Below are 17,727 nucleotides of genomic sequence, written 5' to 3' on the forward strand. Positions count from 1 at the left end.
CTCCTCCTGCTGCTTTGTCTGTTTATTTTGGGGACTTTTCGATCTACACTGTTGGCCTGTTGCCTCACACGTAAAAAATATCTCTGGGGAACTTAGAAGTTTGCATGTTCTCCCCATGCATGTGTGTTTCTTCTGCATGCTCCCGGGTTCTTCCCACAGTTCAAAAACATCCATGTTAGGTAAACTGACAGCTTTAAGTTGACCTGAGGAACAAATGTGAGAGTTCACTGGTGTGTGACTTTCTGTCCACCTTTTCAGAGTGTACTCTGCCTCTCGTATTCACTGCTTGCATCCATCTCCGGTCCCCCCACAGCCTTGAATGGGATGAATCTGGTACAGATGATGAGAAAATGCCTGCAGAAGTTAAATGGGTAGAAGTCTAAGAAACTAAAACACAGGATATTGCCAAAACCCTTAAATGAAGTTCACCTTTCTTTGTAGTAGCATGGTTCTACAAAATGATACATGTGAAGAAATCCCTGGTGGTACAATTACTACACTTTTCTTGAAATTTATACTTTATTTTTTCAGCTGATCAGAAAGTCTGGGAAATTTTAATAAGTCATCCATGACTTTCTGCTTCAATCCATGATTATGAGTTTTGAGAAAGAGGTCAATTTACAACTACAGCACGAGTGACATCTCAAAAAAGCCTTTTCTGTCTTTTCATCTCAAACTTGTTGTGGAGTTGGCAAAACTCTACTGGGATTTTAATTAGAACTATGTGCTTTAGTCTGGTGAGAAACAAAGGATAAACATGTGGAAAAGCAGCCCATGTCTACTATAAAGTATGGTGAAGGGAGTACGATGATGTGGGCCTGCTCCTCTTCCGAAGGCGCTGGGACATTGGAGAGCATGGCATCATGGACTGTTTTTCAAAGAGACATTTTAAATAAAAATGATGATGGGATGTTCCTGGGTCTTTCAACAAAATAGTTATCCAAAACAAATGGCAAAATCACCAAAGAAATGGTGACACAAAATCTACTTTCCTCCATGGCCGTTTCAGTACCCAGACTGGGGGTGGGGTAAGCTAAGAAGAATGGATAACAGGACCCAGAACTCTGGATGTTCTAGTGAGACTGTGCAAACAAGAATGGTTAAACTCTTTCTCTCTGCGTGATCCAGTTGTTTAAAATTTTACAGAAGTGCTTTTCTGTGGGCAAAAGGGTTATACAAAGTATTGATAACAGGGGTCCCTTTAATCGTCACTCCTGGGATTTTGTTTAAAAAATAAATAAAAATTATAATACGTCGAGGACCCATTAGGGTCCCTTTTTTACAGGCAGTCGTCCTATCAAACTTATGAAGGCAGTCAGCTACAGGCCATCAGGTAACAAATCTGCAACCAACTTTTAAATCCATCTCCAATCCAAATAAAGTTAATTTGTAAATGCTAGCTGGAAAAAGGATGAATTTATTTCAAGTGGTTTTACATATTGTCACCAGAGGTGCCAATGTTCATTATTTTTGCTGCTTTATTGTTTAGTTTTGTTGATTTTTGCAAATTAAGGGAGTGTCAACAGGAGTGTAAAAGACTGACTAAGGGAAGCCCTGTGCTGCAGATCTGTCTGGATGCTAGCTGTGATGATAAGACTGTTGAGCCTCTCCTTATGGAAAAGCTCTGAAGAAGTTGCACCAAAAACATTTCCAACATTCTCTAGATGGCGTTTTAAGAGTTTTTTTGTTGCCAGAAATCTGTTTGGCTTAGCAGCATAGCTGAAAAATAAAGTAATAAAATAAAGTTGCTTCAGCTATGCCTTGGATAATATAAATGAACTAGAAAGAAGAGGATAAATAATTAAATAAAAGCGTCCAGGTTCAGCTGCTTTTAGCTGCATTTTGTTTTCAGTCAGAGAAAGACTCCACTCTTCAGCCACAGCTGTGGCTTTGTTTAGCTGTGGGAACGGACCGATCAGAAGCAGGTTCTGAATGGACGCCCTTTGCCCTCCACCACTCCCTTAGTAGGCTTTCCAGCAGACAGGTCTTCATCTCTCTCATCTTGTTTTTTCATCTCTTACACACGCAAACACTTTTCAGCCATGTTTTTTACTACCTCCATCTGTCCCACAGCTTTCTTGTAATCAGCTTTTTGTCCCTTAATGTCCTTCTTACACTGGATGTTTTCCTATCCCAGAGCTGCACCCAAAAATATCAGCACAAGAAAAAAAAGGTGTTGTGATTATGAATATATTATTTAATATTAATATTTTATCAAATAATATTTCGGTCCGTTAAGGGTTATCTTGTGAATACCAGCCCAGTAAGGCGATGGTATTAGGACAAAATCGAAAGGGATGAGCCAAGCTCTGATATTATTAAACAGCAAAACTCTGCATACACATGGAATAAATTCACACAATTTCTTAAAATACAAGAATTTATTAACAAAAATAAGCCAACTCAAAGTCAAACATAATTCAATCAACAAACTCTTTACTATGCTAAAATAATCCAACTAAACGACCAAGCAGAATTAAAGAATAACGAAGACTAATGGGCTATGTACAATATAAACAAGTTGATTAAAGATGATTGGAAACCATGACCAAAAGAGTGATGCAACATTACCATGCAATGTTTATGTTTGAGAACCAAGGATTATCTTGAAGAATCTGGAAATGGAGTTAAGTTAGTCTTGGAACTAACTTAGGAAATAATCAGCAAACGTTCAGACAACCCTTCACAATGCAAGATCAGATAAAATATTATTTTAATAAAATAATGTTTTAAAGAATGATCTGCTGAATAAAACCAACCTTCTGGATGACTAATTCTCAACGGTGTCTCATTAGCTGCCTTTATTTATTAAAATAACATTTAAAGAAATATTGTTTAGGAAATAGTAAAATATTTAAGGAAATATTTTGAAAATGAACCAAATATTTCTGGAGAAATGGGGCTTAATGGTGTTTAATTAGTTATCAAGTTTAGCAAAACAATGTTTAGGGAAATATTTTAATGGATTGAAAACTAACTACCTTTTTGGGTAAATGATCTTAGCAGGCAAGCACATGTTCTTAGCTGTTAGCGTTAAAGCAAACAAAAGAAGCTTATGGCTTATCATCAGAATCAAACACATACCTTTAAAATCCCGTCAATAAAAGGGTTAAAATGCATAAGCGCAGACGGCGCGTTATGATCAACCTTCTGTGTTTAAAATCACCCTTCAAGTAAAGTTTGTCTTAACTTTGAAAACACACAAACACAGAACACAAAACTGAGCACGTGTGCTGCAGATCGCCTGCTAGCACAAAGATAGCGGAGTTCAACACAAACAAAACCAAACTTCATAAAATGAAAAACGTTTAGATTATTTCATTCTAAACTACTTCTACCACTCTGCCCAAACCTAACCTCGTATGAACCGTGCTGAGGAAAAGTTGTCCGGGCGACAACAAAGTTTGAATAAAGCTCTGTGAACAAAAGATTAGCTTCAGCTAATCTCCGTAGCTGTTGGGTTGTGCGGCTCGCTCTGTCCGCTGACCAAACTGCACAGTTACTGCCGTAACCACGGTGATGCGTCCCGTTGTCCTTTCTTTGAGAAACTGCTTCACTCAGCTTGCTGGGAACTCTCTGGAAACAGTTTGCTTCTGCAGATCTCAGAGAGAAAGTCAAGCAATGCTTGTACCTTAATTACCCCTTTTCATGAATAAATACCGGATACACAAACAGCAATTCATTCGTACTTAACTTAGTGCATATGACCGCGTGATCGTATGACACTCTTGGATCCAGTTTGAAGAGTTATGTCTGTTTGCCTGTCTCTCCTATCCACATCCTCTCGAGATCAGTGTGGAAGAGATCGATTCATTGGAAAGGCGGGGGTTTTATACAGACAGTGACATCACGGAAAGTCCACTGTTATCCTCCCCTCCTAAGTTGTGCTGGAAGTCGGTTAATGCAATTTATTTTTAAAGTTCCAGAAAGGTTCGTACGGGACTTTCATGTTGTAATCCATGGCTGTGGGTCCCAAACAAAGGTAAAGGAGAAGGACAGCTAATGGGCAGAAGCTGGAGTGCACTATTATGTCTTGTCTTCTGCAGCTCTACAGAGAGGTTTATAGATGTTTTTAATGGCTGAACTTGGCCTGGCCCAACATTTCCTTCATTCCCTTTTTTAAAAGAACCTAAAATTCCTGGTGGTCCTGCATGCGCTAACACAGACAAGTCTGTCTGACTTTGATTTGGGGTTGAAATGTCGCTTCATTTATTCCCTCCTATAGAAATAAGACTCTGTTTTTGGCCAACATACATCCCCTATGAGAAGCTTAATGATGAAAGGTCGAGAAACAGGCGGGGTCAGAATACCAACCTTTAACAGGCAGACACTGAAGAGAGTCTTAAGTTATACAACCAAATGTTTTGCAAAAGAAATCTGTTTTTTGGAGACACCTTTGTGTGAAACAAGGGTCTTTAACTTCCTGGCCTAAAAACCAAGGGCTTTGCTCCCTGTTTTTAAAGTCTGTTGTCTAATAGAGTCTAAAAAACAATTTGGAGATGTAATCAAGCCAGACTTTAAAGTGAAGTAACAGTACTTTGTGACACCCTTGTGCAGGGTCAAAAAGATAACTTTTTTTATTCTCTTTAAAGAACAAGAGTGCTGCAAGGTGAAGAAACACTAGAAAGAGGGGAAAAGAAAAACTACGATAAGGGAACATCAGCAAGGAAATAAATGAGCATGCATTTATAGGACAGCTTTTTGCTGCAATTAAAGCTGCAAGTCTTTTGGGGGAATGTCGATACCAGCTATAGAGAGCTGTGATAGAAGTTGATTAGAAGAATCAATTAGAAGTTTGTAAGCAATCTGATCAACTTAAAAAAAAAATCAACAAATGTATTAACTTCTCTCCTTCTGTCATTGTATTAACTGTACATAATAACTTAAAGTAAAATTCTCAGAGCTATGTTTTGTTTATTTCTGTATTTTTATGTAATACATCCATACATCCTTTCATTGTCGGCCTCCAGCAGTCATTGGGACGGAGGTGGGGTACACCCTGGACAGGTCACCAGTTCATCTGTCATGATTTGAGGGTGTTTTGGGTTTTAGTTATTTTTGTTTTCAGTTTAGGGTTTGTATCTTGTTTCTGTTTATTATTTTCCTGGCTGTGATTTAGTTTCTTGTGTTCTAGTTCATGTTCTGTACGTTATGTTTTCCTGATTAGTTTGTATCGTTGAATTTATGTTTTGCTCCAGTTACGTTTTGTTCTTTCTGTCTCTATTAAGCAGTCAGCTTCATTTGGCTAACCTACACTATGTTAATGAGTTTTGTTTTTCACCTGTGTCTTTCCATTCATATACACCCTTATCCTGTTCATGCTTTGCGGAAACATTTTGGGTCACGTCACTCTCTGTTCATGTCATGTTCTTTGCTCATGCCAAGCCTGTCTTGCCAGCCTGTCCATGTCTGTTTTTTTTGCCACCGTCTTCTGAATTAAGTTTATATATTAAATCTGTTTATTCACCACCGATGCTTTCTTCTCTTCTGCATTCCGGGGTCCTCCGCCATACCACACCTGACATCATCACAGGACAAACAACCATGCTTTTGGACTGTGGGAGGAAGCCAGAGTATCTGGAGAGAACCATGCACAGGGAGAAAATGCAAAATACATACAGGACAACAGAAGAGCCAGAATCTGAACCCAGGACTTTCTTGGTGCCTGAGAACTGTGCTATCAACCATGCCCTTCCATTCATTCATTTATTCTTAAATAATTTGCTTTTTGTTTGTTTTTTGCTTATGCAGCCAGCAAATTCAGGGATTTGACTTATTCAGGCACAAAGCAAGTACATGATCTGCTAGCATGGGGCTCCTCAGGTCCTGCATAAGTTTTGCTAGATTTGTTTTCAACCATGTCCAGATTGTAAATCCTGATTCTGTCGTCCTTCCTGCTTTTCTCTTCTATTAAAGCACGAGCTAACAATATGCTATAATGGTCAGGTATACAGGAGTTGGACAGAATATGAGGAAAAAGCATCCAAAATCAAAAAATAAAATTTAACTTTAGGATTTCTGATGGTTGGAGAGAGGAAACAAGTAAAATGAGATGTTAAAAAACATTCATTTTTTTCCACTTTTATTTTTTGGTTATTTTATCTTTATAGCCTTTTTTAATTAATTAATTAAATTAATAAAAACTACTGAGCTAAAACACTTTGAAAACAGTCACCAGCTATGTGCATGCATTGTAGCTCTATGGCAGTACCCGTGTCTAATAAAGTCTACAACCATCAACAGTAACTCTGAAAAGCCTTAGAGTTACTTCAATATTTTCTTTTCTTTTGAGTTTAATAAGGCATTTGATAATGTTGCTGAACTGAACCAGTCTTCTCATTCTTCTCTGATGTCAAAAACGCATCTTTGTCCACACAACTGACTCACAGGATATTTTCCTCTTTTTTGGACAACTCTCTGTGATCCAGAGAGATGGCTGTGTTTGAAAAGTCTTAGTAGATCAGCAGTTTTTGAGATTCTCACACCAGCCTGCCTAGCACCAACAACCATGCCCGGTTCCAAGTCAGTTCTGCTGTTTGGTTTGAACTTCAAGAAGTAGTCCTCACTGAGTCTAGAGGCCTAAATGTATGCTGCCTTGTGATTGGCTGACTTGTTTATTGTATCTACAAATAAATAGACAAGTATATCTAATTGAAGTGGCCTGTGAGTTTATTTGCAAACCATATACTTTTTAATTAAATGATATTCGCACAGGTGTATGCCTTATCAAAGCACTAGTTTTATAAATGACATGCTAATTTTAATCATTTCCCACCAGGTTCCAAGTCAGTCATCTTCGTGACATACTAACAAGTCCCCACTTCATCTCCTACTTCTATTCCATATGTGCAAACAGACATTTTTTATTTATGCACTTGATGCATTTGGGATCCATTTATACGTTCATTAAGTATTTTCACTAATTATAAAGTCTTAAAAATCACAATAACTAATAAGTAATAATAATTTAACTGTATATTTTTTTTCTCGGGCTGCATGGTGGCGCAGTCGGCAGCACTGTTGCCTTGCCTGGGTTCGACTCCCGGCCGTGGGTCTTTCTGCATGGAGTTTGCATGTTCTCCCCGTGCATGAGTGGGTTCTCTCCAGGTTTCACCAACAGTCCAAAAAGTTGATTTGGTCTCTCTAAATTGCCCTCAGGTGTGTATGGGTGTGTGCGTGGTTGTTTGTCCAGTGTGTCTCATTGTTGCCTTGTGATGGACTGGTGACCTGTCCAGGATGTACCCCACCTCTTGCTCGTAGACCACTGGAAATAGGCACCAGCTTCCCGTCAGCCCTGTACAGAAGAAGTGGGTACAGAAAATGAACGAATGGATTATTTCTCACTATTTTAATTTATTTTAGTTTCCGATCCTTTCATGCCTCTGCTTCACTTTGGAAAGTAGAGCCACTGATTCTTTGCATCAAAAGGAGTCAGTTGAGGTGGTTCGGCAATGTTATCAGGATGGCCTTTGGAGGATTTCCGGGCACGTTCTACTGGGAGGAGATCCCGGAGATGACCCAGAACCCGCTGGAGGGACTAAATATCCTGACTGGCCTGGGAACACTGCAGTCCCACACAATGAGCTAGGGAGAGGGATGTCTGGGATTCCCTCCTGGACCTGCAGCCCCTGCGACCCAATCCTGGATAAGCAGAAGACAATGGATGGATCCTTTCATGGACAGTAAAACAGTCTTGTGAAATGTAACAGATTATGATCTCTGATCAAACTAAGATAACTCTAAGCTACTTCCTGTTGGTAGAGATTATTTATTGAGGTCATATAACCAGGCAACAGGTGGAGTATAGAAATAATCAGCTTTAATGTCAGTGAAGTAGGTGGGGCCACATCAGTATTTATGTTCTTTGCACAGCAGGTAAGGTACTGTAACTATTTGCAGAAACCCATCTCCAAGGACCCACACTGTGCCATTTAAAAGTAACCTATTTCTTAGAGGAATATTTTAACAGTTATTTGAACTAATTGCCAGAGGTTAGGTGTAGGCGTGGGGATAAGTGCAGGGTAAAGCTACCTGGTCAGTGCATAAGCAAAAAATAATCTGTGTAACACAAGGATTCATCCAAAGTTTTCTGCAACAACCAGGCACTGAAAAGTTCACAGCAGGTGTGGCTCATGTTTCAGTGAAAGGCATACTTTCAAGAGGCAGCTATGTAGGAGGTAAGTGGTGTTCTAACGAGGACTCATCTGTATTCTGGCCCTGCTCCTTAAAACACAAGTGGGAGGTATTTGCACAAAGGACATCAACCACAGCTGCTGCTCAGAGAGTGATCGAGTATTCAGACCCCCTTAAAGCAGCGGTTAACGGAAAACTCTGCTGTTTAGGAAAACCAGGTGTTGTGAGGACTTCTGGGCAAAAAAAGCTCACAGAAATTAAATTCACCATGCAAAACTTAACCAAAAGCTTTTATCCTGAATATTCTGTTGTAGTAAAAAGTCACTTCTAATGGAATATAAAAAGAAATATGTATATTAATCACTCCTGGTTCTGAATATTCTGCCAGGTAGTGGAAAAACATTAAATCAGGTGCAAACATTTTCAACTAATTTAAAATGCAAAGTTCAGCATTGCCTTAAACATCTCAATTTTGCTCCAGAAGAAAAACAGTTATTTACTCAGCATCTGGCAGAGCTTAAAGCTGGGCTGTGTCGGAACAGCTGTCCCAGGTAAGCACTTCAAAATCTCCCTGCAGGCCTGGCCTTTGAGTGCATAAATACGGTGTCAACAGAAATCCAGTGCAGCAATGCTTGGTTTTTTAACCCTGTCACCCTTAAAGACGCCATTCTATTTCTGAACGTGTCGAGAGTTTGTAATACAGTGCCTGGCAAAATATTCATACCACTTGGACTTTTTTTTACACTTTGTCACATCACAACCACAACTGACAGAAAATAGCATAATTACTTGTGAAAGTGGAAGGAAAATGATAATTTTAAACACATTTACAGATAAAAAACTGAAAAATGTGGCGTGCACATGCATTCAGTCCTCCTTATTTTCTACCCGCTGAATAAAATCCAGTGCAAACAAGGGCATACAGAAGTAACTGAAATTGTACAGTTCACATGTGTGTAATTTATTCTCACAACACAGCCATTCCGCTTTACAAATCACCCTGAATGCACCATCTTTACGATGAAACATTGTGGTGGTGGCAGGATCATGCTGTGGGGAATGATGCTGGTACCACCAGTAGCACCAAAGAAGACAGTCAGATAGACAGGAGGATCCTGGAAGAAAACCTGTTCCAGGCTGCAAAAATTTAAGAAAAGGTTTTGCCATCCAGCAGATCAATGACCCAAAACAAACATTCAGAGGACGAATATTCATCTACCAAAGTGGACAAATGAAAATACGTGGCAAAATCAAATTGAGAATCCATGGCAAGACCATAAAATCTCAGTTCGCTGACAGTATCCATCCAGGTAGACTCAGCTTGAGCTGGTTTGCAAAAGCAATAAATATGAGTAAAACTTTCAGTCTCCTTTTGTTGTGCTAGTAGAGACATACCCCCAAAAGGGTTTTCCAAAGTCTTCATTTCCAAAGTATTCATTTATCCATCCATTTTAAACACCTGTCCTTGCTGGGGAGCTGGTGGAGCCATTGGATGAGTGGTGCAGGTGCCTAGAGACAGGGTACATCATGGCCAGGTCGCCAGTCCATCACAGGGCACACAGAGACACACTGGACAGACACCATGCCTGCACACACTCATAGCTAAGAGTAATTTAGAGACTAATTAACCTAGCTAAAAGTCATGTTTTTGGACTGTGGGAGGAAGCCCAAGTACCCCGGGAAAACCTACACATGCGTGCGAAGAACATCATGCAGAAAGACCCCAGCCCAGGATTCAAACCCAGGATCTTATTGCTCGAAGGAAACACCCGCAGGTTTTAAAATTGAGTCAAAATTGGCAACAAAAAGAACACTCCAGACTAGTTTATTTAGCAATGAAACAGTTAAATGAGAGATAAGTAATTTTAATGAGTCATTTATTTCTGTTTGTATTCATAATTATGGCAGGATTGGTCCTCCATACCTGCATGGATGATTGTAAATGTATGTCCAATATGTTGTAAAAACATGCATGCAACAAAAACATTACCTATGTTGGCAAAAAGTCTCTCCGAAAGAGAGAAAAACAGGAGCAGATGCTGCCTTTATAGACTCTTGTAGCTAATTCAAGCCAAGGCTGAAGGAAGGGGAAAACAAAAGGTGCCTTAAGCAGTGATACCAAGCCATCACATAGTCTTACTTCGCAATTATGTCCTACTTTTTGTTGGTCTATCATATATTATCCAAATAAAATTCACTGACATTTGTAGTTGTAATGTAAATAAAAAGGTAAAAAAGCTCTGAAGCCTGAAGCACTGTACTTAATAAATCATATGACTAAAGAAGATCTATTAGCCCAACACTTTTATTTTATTCTTTTTGTATATTTCTAAAACTCATAGAATTACAATCCAAGCTCTCCCCTGTCATTTCTGTTTGCTTTAAATTACTTACCCCTGATTTACAACCAAAGAAACATGGAAAATATCACCTGGATGTCACTTCATCTCACAGGTAGAAGACATTTTTAATGACTGCATCTGCAAGTCTGACAACCCTGTTTTAATTTGTTTTATCTCCATGTTCTGCTAGTAATTAAAGAATGAAAAATAGATGAAATGTTTTCATATACATAATTATACACTCACAATTGAACCAAATGCTACAAACTGAAAATGTCAAACAGAAACATACATCAAAATGAAATCAGACTACTTAACTCATTTAACCAAAGAAAGCCTTTTCTAAACTTTAATCAGGGTCTATTTGTGGTTAAAAACTAAACTAATTGCAAGTGTTGTCAGTGCATCAAAATTGAATAGTTATTTATTTAAACTTGTTTTTATGCCATTCAAGACAGTTTATAACAGTTCTGATTACCCAGGCTATGTATAGAGGAATCCTGGGCTGTGAAGTATAGCCTGCCTGGAGACCCGCTTGAGTGTAGGATAAGGTCTTTGAAGATTGGACTTACTTCCAACGAAACGCAACAGAACATATCAAATCTGTATTTGCATATGGAAGCAAGGTAATTATAAGAAGTCAGATGAGGTGGTAGGTTTGTCTGACCAGAAGGTCACCTGGGTGTATGCCTTTTTTACCAAGCAATCCCACTAAGAATTGAGCAAGTATGTGCATGTGCAGTATGTTTTTTGTGTAAAAAATCTATTTTGTTTGGCTGTTTTTAAACCTTATTTTCCTTTTAGTCCCTTACCAATTACATCTCAGGAGACTTGTTGTTTCCTGACATCTCATTAGAAGATTGTTAAAGTCTTAATTTCAACTAAGTTTATCATCTGGATGATTCTGTGTATCTGGATCTTTTAGATGCAAAATACGTGGTGATATTTACTTTGCATCTTGGCTTGTTTAATCGCATTTGAATGAAAGGTTTTTCTTATTTAGAAAATTCCACCCATCCATCCATGGACAGGTTGCAGAGACAGACAACAATGGATTCACATCTAAAGCTTATCAACACAGAGGTCATTTAAACTAACATGTTTCCTATTTATCTTTAGGACAATATTAGAGTTTCCGGAGAAAACTAAACAAAGAAAACATTTAAAATCCACACACAGAGGGGCAAGACCAAATTTGTTACAAGTATCCTGCATCAGTGTTAACCACTGTACTAACATGCCACCCTGAATGAATATCCAATATCAGAAACTCCACAAGCCCAAGAAGTCCACGTCATAGACCCAACCACCATTTCTTTCAAAATGATCTGGCTAAAAAACAAAGCAACATACTGGAACAAATGTTTGTAGTATTTTACAACAGTCAGTTGCATTGTTTTTTACATGCATTATTCATTAGGTTGTACTTTAGGTACATAAAGGGGTTTAACCATGCAGGCTCCAACAAGCCAGTGACACAGAAAATAACCCAAAACTGTCCTTTTCCATGGCTCTTCAGTATGGAAAAGTAAAGAAAGGTTTGCTTTAAAATGCACACAGCATCCCAGTAAGACCAGCTGAGAGCCACTCGGAATATCTGCAGCATTACTACTCACCTACGCACTTTTGAACTTGGTCAGTTTCCTTCAATCTAAGTGGAAATGAGTCACTTCTCTATTTTTATCACCACGATGAAGGAACCCCACTGACTTCCTGAGGCTGTCCTCCTTAGGAAATGCAGCAAAAGGATGGAGAGAAAGTGCTCCTCCCTGTGGCGAGGCTCCAGCTGTCCATCTCAAGGAGACAGCGAAAGACTTCTCCATAGCAACAGTTCAACATAGCAACAGTGTGGCTCAGGGTGTCATTCAGGGAGTATCATGTGTTGCATGTGCTCAAACATAGAAGAGGTTTTTTAGAGAGGGGAATTGTAAAAGGTTACATTGCTTCCAGTTTAAGTGACAGTGTAAACTACATGTAGTGAGGTAGAAAATGATGGTACCTGTTTCTGAATCACAGCAGATGGAGGAACACAACCGGAAGAGCAAAAAGTGGGAAATCTCCTCCAAGCAGAAACCGCTTCCTCATGGCGTTCAAAGACTCTACATTTGAATAACAATACCTCTTACTCCCTCTAGGAGAAACATCTCAACTAAGACTTTTTCACTCTTTATTTGAACTTTTACCTCATCATTTCCATTCTCAGCGCAATGAATCATTCAAGAAGTTGAGCTTGAAATGAGAGCAGACAGGAAAGAAGGTTTCCCTAGAGTGAACTTGTCACAGCCAGCTGAAGTCCAATTTCACTCCAACAATGCAGCCCCTTGATCACACTCTGCAGCCGATTCTGGGAGTCACCCGTTACTGTCCATCACTCCGACGCTGCCCCGCCAGGAGCTGCCGAACTGAGCATCCTGAGACTGTGAAATGAAGGGAAATCGGAAATAGGATGAAGGAGGATCGTGACAGACTAGCGGTTATTCAAAGTGAAATCAGCACAGACGCTCCTGTCAGTCTAGACTATGGGCTATGGGATTGTGCGTACATTTTTCCATTTAGCCATTTTATTTGTGAATACATTCGCTGAAAAGGCCAATTTTTATTTACCAATTATTAGTTGTGCAATCCTTAAATCTGGTCTTTAGAGAAGAGTAGCAGAAATAAAGTGGGTGCTCTGGTGAGAGAAAATTTAAATTCAGCTTTTGGCCTACATGTAGAACACTGAGGAGTGTTTTGTAGTATTTACTGCAAGAATGATAAGAGTGACAACAAAAAGTATTCATAAATACTTTTATAGTAAATTCTCTCTTGGAAATCAATTAATATAATTATATATAATTACGTTAATCATATTGTCTAAACCAGCTAATCTTTAAAGGGTTGCAGGAGGGCCTATTGCCTGTCTTCACTGGCAAGATGGGGAACACCCTGGATGGACCAGCCCATCAGAGGACACCACACAAAGTCAAACAATCATCCATGAGTGCTATTTAGAGCAACAAATTGACCTGTTAATCATGTTTTTGGACTGTGGGATGAAGCTGGAGTTTTTCACATATTTATCGATGCCTTTATCAAACCATTGGTGAAAAGATTTTGGTAAAAGTAACCATGCCAACTGTACTGTTAGTATTTGGAGTTTGCAAACACCATCAATTAGTTTATTTATAAATAACAGTTTTCTCCGTAATAAAAATGTTTTCACGATAGCAGAAAATTATGCAATAATTGTCCATTCCTATCCTGAAAACATCAAGTAGCCTAAACAAAAAAAACTGGGAACTTTAAAAGGATAAACACTAGACTAAGTACGAGAGAAACAAGTAGCCAACATCCAAAGAAGACTGAAAATTATTCTAAATATCTAAAGGAATGTTTCTCAAAAACACCCAACCATAAGAAAACAATTTATACAATGCTTTTAATAGATGCAGCAGCAGCTACTAAAAGCATTGTATTCTGGCTTCCTCCCACAGACCAAAGACATGCCTGTTAGGTTAACTGGTCTCTCTAAATTGCCCTTAGGTGTATGAACGAGTGTGTGCATGGTTGTTTGTGTGTTGCCCTGCGATGGACTGGCGACCTGTCCAGGATGTGCCCTGCCTCTCGCCCGTGGACCACAGGAAATAGGCACCAGCTTCCCGTCGGCCCTGTACAGAAGAAGTGGGTATAGAAAATGAATGGATGGATTATTTCTCCCTATTTTAATTTATTTTAGTTTCCGAGATGGCGCCGCAGATGGTCGCCTCGGCGTGTTGGTGCGCATTGTAGAAAATGACTGACTGACTTTTAATAGATATTAGACTTTTGAACAGTATAAAAGTACTGCAAACCATGGTAGGGACTCACAAGACCTACAAGCACAAAACCATGGAAAATGCAAAACTTTCTGCTGACAACAGTGTTCTCTTTCAGTGGCCTTCTCCACCAGCACAACAGGGGGTCCCACAGAAACTGCTTAGCAGCATTTTATCTGTGGATCTGATAAAATGCAGACGCCACTACCAACAGTAGCTTCCTGAAGCAATGATCTCAGAACGCCATTCCCTGTTTATGGCCTACCAGGACAGTTGATTTTAAACCATAAAGTCTAAACTTAGTGACCTCTACAACAGGTTATGACCATTATGTCAGGACGCTGTGGTTCTTGGAGTAGGACCCAAGTGCAGACAGACAAGCAGGCAGCAGCAGAAAAAGGTGAGTCGAGACAATTTAATGAATAAAACAAACATGACCATGAATAGGCTTCGTAAACAAGCTTGGCAAGAACATCAGTCGTAGACAACAGAATAAACCAGCGAGGAGCAAACAGAACAGAGGGGTATATATGCAGGTGAAACTGGGAGACTGGCATGGTGCAGGTGGACTGAATGACGCTGATGGCTGTGGCAGAGGCAGAGAATGAAAACAAAACATGATCGGTCTAAGCAAAGAAACAATGATAATGAAACCAAAGGATAAATCTTAAAGTAACAGAACTAGAATGCACCATAATCACAACAAGAAACTAAACTTAAAGAAATTAACTAAAGCACCACATGGAAAACATAAGCAATCATGAACAAGGTCCAAAACAAAACTCAAACACCTTAAATTTATGACACATTATCCAAACAGGTAAAAGGAGATCATGGTCTAGGGCTTTAGGCAAAATTGTCACTTTATGAAACTCCCTTTCTAACACGCCTCTCTGGAGTGCTCCTCAACATGAGGTGTCTTCAATAAAAGCAGAATATTAATGATGCATTGTTTGTGAATATCAGCATAAAATATTAACCATTAACAACAGCAAGTGCAAATTTCAGCCAGTGTTGGGTCTGAAGGATGAATACTATTGCGCACTGATAAATCAGTTTTAAATGAATCCATTGAATCAATGGAGAAAACCTTCAGTTAAATGTCATATGGAGTTTAAACGAAAATTCAACATGGAAGACTCACCACCCTGTCTCGTCCAATCACTCCTTACTGGCTGCTCCAATCAAGCAGGTCCGCACTCCTCCTCAGCCAATCATCTCCCAGGGCATCACTTTTAAAGAACTTCTTCATGGAAGACACCGCTCTTCTGCTGAGCTTCGACGATCAGCTGAGACATGTCCAACTAGTTTCTGGCGACTTGGTGGTTCCTCGCACTGTTTGTGTCGAATTCCGCCCTCCTTCCTCCTCCGCTTGTAGGAGCGTTCGACTGACCTCCTGCCTTGATGGCCCCTTTTCCCCTCGTCTCAGCTCCATGTGGAAAGCGCCTTAAGAACTCCTCCAATCCTCCTACTAAGTGTTGCTGAAGTCGCCCTGCCTTCACCCCAGCTACCGCCGCCGCGTCACCCGCCCCGGCTTCTCCAGTGGTTCTCCTCTGATCTCTCCGATCTTCCCGCTCCCCAGGCTCCGACGTCTATGGAACGGCGGAGCCGGGGTCCCACCCTGGAGCCAGGCCTAGGGTCGGGACTCGCTGGAGAGCGCCTGGTGGCCGGGTCGCTACTCGCGGGACCTGGCCGGACCAAGCCCGAACGAGAGACGCGAGGCCATCCCCCAGTGGGCCCACCACCTGCTGGGGGAACCGTGAGGGACCGGTGCAAAGAGGATTGGGTGGCGGACGAAGGTGGAGACCTCAGCAGCCCGATCCCCGGATGCTTAGGCTGGCTCTAGGGACGTGGAATGTCACCTCGCTGGGGGGGAAGGAGCCTGAGCTTGTGCGGGAGGTCAAGAGATATCGACTAGAAATAGTCGGGCTCGCCTCCACGCACAGCGTGGGCTCTGGAACCCATCTCCTTGAGAGGGGTTGGACTCTCTTCTACTCTGGAGTGGCCCACGGGGAGAGGCGGCGGGCTGTTGTGGGTTTGCTTGTTGCCCCCCAGCTCAGCCGTCTCGTGTTGGGGTTTATCCCAGTGGATGAGAGGGTCGGGTTGGGGCGCCTTTGGGTTGGGGATAGGTCTCTGACTGTCGTCTCGGCCTATGGGCCGAGCGGTAGTGCGGAGTACCCGGCCTTCTTGGTATCCTGTCGGGGGTGCTGGATAGTGCCCCTCCTGGGGACTCCATTATTCTGCTGGGGGACTTCAACGCCCACGTTAGCATTCAACAGGAAGATTTATTCTTCTTCTGACAAGTGAACATACTCAATATACAATACTTCATATCAAATACTTCATCACAAATGCCTTGTCTCTTTTTCACAGACCTTTTGGGTTTTAAACTTTAACAATATAAAATATGAATTTCTTTTAACCCTTTAATAGCTTTTACTATTTTTTTATTTTGCACAAGTCAAATGCACTTTAATATTTAAGAATTGCAGTTTTTTTACTTTTTCCATTGTTTAAACAGAATTCCAACAGTTTGTCTCTTAACACACAAAAAAACTACTATAAAACTGAAAGGTGTAATGCTCCTTTAATGTTGTTTTCTTTAACTAAGCTTCACACACAGGCAGCCATTACTTATTCCCTAAATCACACACAATAGTGTCTATAGTTTTGGCCGTAAATCAATTTTTACAAATAAAAAAGAGAACAAAACAATGGTATCTAGTATCAGAACCCAAAAAGTGCATACTAATAAATTCAAAGTGGATTCACCAGTCTTTTAGCTGTTTCTCAGTTAGCTTAACACATATGCCCAAAGTCCGCTAGCATTAGTATTAGTTAGCATCTTTAAATATGTCCCGTTTTCTATAAAACACAATAATGTGACTAACCGGCTGACTCGTGATTTAATAATCCCTTCAACTCTTAATAGTCAACAATACATATACATGAAATACCTATTTACTGACCTGTGACACAGAAAAGATGAGACACACACGTTGAGCTTCTGTTAGCATTCAACAGGAAGATTTATTCTTCTTCTGTGTGCCCATAAACCTGCTCTATACCACCAACGCGGCAGACGCCCCCTAGTGGCTGGCTGTGGAATAGTGCATACTAACTTAAATAACACTAAAGGATGTATTAGAAATAAATAAAGTTGGGGTGTCTATTTTCCCCAATATACACTTAATTGGTCTTTTCGTTCACCCACAACTACATGTTTTCACCCCTCTACACCCACGTGGGAAATGACAGTGACACCTGGAGAGGCGTGATCGGGAGGAATGGCCTCCCCGATCTGAATCCGAGTGGTGTTTTGTTATTGGACTTCTGTGCTAGTCACGGATTGTCCATAATGAACACCATGTTCAAACATAAGGGTGTCCATCAGTGCACTTGGCACCAAGACACACTAGGCAAGAGGTCAATGATCGACTTTGTTGTCGTATCATCAG

The 17,727-nt window shown here is 40.4% G+C and overlaps 1 long non-coding RNA gene across 2 annotated transcripts; it reads right to left on the reverse strand.

The window, feature by feature from the left end:
* Positions 1 to 7,333: 7,333 nt before the first annotated feature.
* On the reverse strand, positions 7,334 to 17,297 carry LOC124868066. Of its 2 annotated transcripts, none has more exons than XR_007038233.1 (4): positions 17,239 to 17,297; positions 12,659 to 12,892; positions 12,475 to 12,574; positions 7,334 to 7,641 (listed from the first exon to the last, which is right to left on the reverse strand). It is a non-coding gene; the product is annotated as an uncharacterized LOC124868066 (long non-coding RNA). The 2 variants fall into 2 exon arrangements; XR_007038234.1 differs by lacking the exon at positions 17,239 to 17,297 and adding an exon at positions 15,414 to 15,974.
* Positions 17,298 to 17,727: the final 430 nt, after the last annotated feature.

Source organism: Girardinichthys multiradiatus, chromosome 5 (assembly GCF_021462225.1).
Source record: "Girardinichthys multiradiatus isolate DD_20200921_A chromosome 5, DD_fGirMul_XY1, whole genome shotgun sequence".
Taxonomy (NCBI): domain Eukaryota; kingdom Metazoa; phylum Chordata; class Actinopteri; order Cyprinodontiformes; family Goodeidae; genus Girardinichthys; species Girardinichthys multiradiatus.